The 4,474-nt window shown below is 45.5% G+C and overlaps 1 protein-coding gene across 1 annotated transcript in view; it reads left to right on the forward strand.

Annotated features, from left to right (window-relative positions):
• Nucleotides 1–343: 343 nt before the first annotated feature.
• The window catches only part of BCORL1 (BCL6 corepressor like 1), a 145,756-nt gene continuing 141,625 nt past the window's right edge, over nucleotides 344–4,474 (forward strand). Inside the window, 1 exon segment of the mRNA XM_077484877.1 lies at nucleotides 344–488. The gene's annotated coding sequence lies outside the window, so the exon portion shown is untranslated.

Raw genomic sequence — 4,474 nt, forward strand, 5'->3', positions numbered from 1 at the left:
ATAGGGGTATATAGTTCTGTGTATATATATGTGGGGGGTATATAGTTGATGTGCGGAGCGATGTGTACTATATAGATATATCAGTATATATAGTTCTATATGACCCCCATATATATAAATATATTAGTATATATAGTTGTATATTACCCCACCCATATAAATGTGTTTATAATTCCCTATCCCCCCCTCCTTTCTGCTCCCCCCGGTCTGCTCTGCGCTCCGCTCAGCGATCCCTATTCCCCCCCTCCCCCTCTCTCGGGGAGGTGCCGTAGCGCACGCTGGGACTTGTAGTCCGGCCCCCCTCGCTCCTCCATTGGGCACAGTGGTGGGCGGGTCGGTCCCCGGACTACACTTCCCGTCACGCCCCGCGGCCTGGCTGGCTGCTCTCGTTCGGTGCTCAGTGTCTCCGGCGGAGCTTCTTCTTCTGTCCGACACCCGCCGACCTCCCCCGGCCCGGCCCTGGAGCGAGGAGAGCGGACCCGACCGAGGTAAGTTCCACCTACCGTCCTCCCAACACTCCCCCCCTCCTCCTATCCCGTCCCTTCCTTCCTCCGGACCCCGTGTGCCGGGCAACCCTCCCGGCCCGGTGCCCCCTTGCTGCCGACTTCTGTGTGTGGGTCAGCATCCTCCCCCTGGCTCCTCCCCCTCCACCTGGCCGGGCGTACACCCGCCGGGTCACCTCACCTGCGACACCGGCCCGGGGGAGGAGGGGGGACATCGGGAGATAGACTTCAAGATACACCGAGAACTACCTCTACACACAGATAGATCGGGGGACTTCTAGAGTCACCCATACACGGAGAGAAACTTCTACATACATTAGAAGAGATTCCACAGATAGTTCTCGATACACCCACAGCTACATCAGGGTATTCTGCTAGATACACCCAGAACAACTTCTATATACCTAGATACACGGGACACCAGGAGACATGGAGAGATACCTCCAGATACACAGCTAGGTACTTCTACATACCCAATACATCAGAAGATACTTCTAGATGCCTACATACATCTGGGATATTTCTAGGTGCATGGAGGTACTTCAAGACAAAATTCTAGATATCTCTAGATCCATAGATCTGGGTATCAAATGATACCCCAGTATCCATAGATACCTCTAGAGCCATAGATACATCAATAGATATTCCTGGATCCATAGATGGCTCTAGATCCATAGTGTCATCAAGAGATGCATAGATGGCTCTAGATCCATAGATGGCTCTAGATTCCATAGTGTCATCAAGAGATCCATAGATGGCTCTAGATCCATAGTGTCATCAAGAGATCCATAGATGGCTCTAGATCCATAGTGTCATCAAGAGATCCATAGATGGCTCTAGATCCATAGTGTCATCAAGCGATCCATAGATGGCTCTAGATCTATAGTGTCATCAAGCGATCCATAGATGGCTCTAGATCTATAGTGTCATCAAGCGATCCATAGATGGCTCTAGATCCATAGTGTCATCAAGCGATCCATAGATGGCTCTAGATCTATAGTGTCATCAAGAGATCCATAGATGGCTCTAGATCTATAGTGTCATCAAGAGATCCATAGATGGCTCTAGATCCATAGTGTCATCAAGAGATCCATAGATGGCTCTAGATCCATAGTGTCATCAAGAGATCCATAGATGGCTCTAGATCCATAGTGTCATCAAGAGATCCATAGATGGCTCTAGATCCATAGTGTCATCAAGAGATCCATAGATGGCTCTAGATCCATAGTGTCATCAAGAGATCCATAGATGGCTCTAGATCCATAGTGTCATCAAGAGATCCATAGATGGCTCTAGATCCATAGTGTCATCAAGAGATCCATAGATGGCTCTAGATCCATAGTGTCATCAAGAGATCCATAGATGGCTCTAGATCCATAGTGTCATCAAGAGATCCATAGTGTCATCAAGAGATCCATAGTGTCATCAAGAGATCCATAGATAGCTCTAGATCCATAGTGTCATCGATAGATTGCTCTGGATCCATAGATCTGTTTAGAGTCACGATACATCAAGAGATACCCCTGGATCCATAGATACTGCTAGATCCATAGTGTCATCAAGATATATCCCTGGATACATATATCTCTCTAGAGTCACTGATACATCAAGAGATACCCCTGGATCCATAGATACCTTTAGATGCATCAAGACAAAATTCTAGATCTAAAGATTTCTCTAGATTCATAGATGCATCAAGTGATACCCCTGGATCCATAGATACCTCTAGATCCATAGTGTCATCAAGAGATATCCCTAGATCCATAGTGTCATCAAGAGATATCCCTGGATCTATAGATACCGCTAAATCCATAGTGCCATCAAGAAATATCCATGGATCCATAGATACCACTAGATTCATAGTGTCATCAAGAGATTCCCCTGGATCCATAGATACTGCTAAATCCATAGTGTCATTAAGAGATATCCCTGGATCCATAGATGCCGCTAGATCCATAGATATATCAAGACAAAGTTCTAGATCCACAGTGTCATCAAGACCTACACCTGGACCAATGGTTAAAATTCTAGCTCCATAGATATCTCTAGCTTCATAGATGCCTCTAGATACATAGCTACATCAAGAGACACCCCTGAATCCATAGATACCTCTCTATCCATAGATACATCAAGACAAAATTGTAGATCTATAGATATCTGTAGATCCCTAGATACATCAAGAGATGCCCCTGGATCTATAGATACTGCTAGGTGCATCAAGAGTTATGCCTGGATCCATAGATATCTCTAGATCCATAGTGTCATCAAGGGATATCCCTGGATACATAATTGCATCAAGAGATACCCCTGGATCCATAGATACCACTAAATCCATAGATACCCCAAGACAAAATTCTAGATCCATAGATACCTCTAGATCCATAGATACATCAAGAGATAACCCCTGAATCTATACATACATCAAGACAAAATGGTAGATCTATAGATATCTCTAGATCCATAGATGCATCAAGAGATACCCCTGGATCTATAGATACTGCTAGATCCATAGATGCATCAAGAGATACCCCTGGATCTATAGATACTGCTAGATCCATAGATGCATCAAGACAAAATTCTAAATCCATAGAGATCTCTGGATCAATAGTGAGATAAAGAGATACCCCTGGATCCATAGATGCTGCTAGATTCATAGATACGTCTAGAGATAACCCTGGATCCATGGATACCCATAGATACATCGAGATGCCCTGGGTTCATAGATAGCCCTAGATCCATAGATACATCAAGTCAAAAATTCTGGATCCATAGATGCATCGAGAGATGCCCCTGGATCCATAGATACCTCTAGGTCCATAGTGTCATCAAGATCTACACTTGGATCCGTAGATACCTCCAGATCCATCCATACATACATCAAGAGATACCCATAGATGCTGCTAGATTCATAGATGCATCGAGAGATGTCCCTGGATCCATAGATGCATCGAGAGATGTCCCTGAATCCATAGATGCATCGAGAGATGCCCCTGGATCCATAGATGCATCGAGAGATGCCCCTGGATCCATAGATGCATCGAGAGATGCCCCTGGATCCATAGATGCATCGAGAGATGCCCCTGGATCCATAGATGCATCGAGAGATGCCCCTGGATCCATAGATGCATCGAGAGATGCCCCTGGATCCTTAGATGCATCGAGAGATGCCCCTGGATCCATAGATGCATCGAGAGATGCCCCTGGATCCATAGATGCATCGAGAGATGCCCCTGGATCCATAGATGCATCGAGAGATGCCCCTGGATCCATAGATGCATCGAGAGATGCCCCTGGATCCATAGATGCATCGAGAGATGCCCCTGGATCCATAGATGCATCGAGAGATGCCCCTGGATCCATAGATGCATCGAGAGATGCCCCTGGATCCATAGATACCTCTAGGTCCATAGTGTCATCAAGATCTACACTTGGATCCGTAGATACCTCCAGATTCAGCCATACATACATCAAGAGATACCCCTAGATCCATAGATGTATCAAAAGATGCATATGGATTCCAAGATACATTAGTAGATGCATCTAGATACATCAAGAGATAACTCTAGATCCATAGATAACATCCAGAGATTCATTTAGATCCACAGATGCCTCTAGATTCATAGATACACTATATTGCCAAAAGTATTGGGACATCTGCCTCTACAGGCACATGAACTTTAATGACATCCCAGTCTTAGTCCGTAGGGTTCAATATTGAGTTGGTCCACCCTTTGCAGCTATAACCGCTTCAAATCTTCTGGGAAGACTGTTTGACCATTCTTCCAGAAGTTCATTTGTGAGGTCAGGCACTGATGTTGGCACTGACCTCAACCCGATAGAACACCTTTTGGGATGAATTAGAGTGGAGACTGTGAACCAGACCTTCTCGTCCAACATCAGTGCCTGACCCCACAAATGCTCTTCTGGAAGACTGGTCAGACATTCCCATAGACACATCTCCTAAATCTTGT

Source organism: Lithobates pipiens, unplaced genomic scaffold (assembly GCF_037356315.1).
Source record: "Lithobates pipiens isolate NorthernLeopardFrog02 unplaced genomic scaffold, aLitPip1_a1.2 Scaffold_1, whole genome shotgun sequence".
Classification (NCBI taxonomy): Eukaryota; Metazoa; Chordata; class Amphibia; order Anura; family Ranidae; genus Lithobates; species Lithobates pipiens.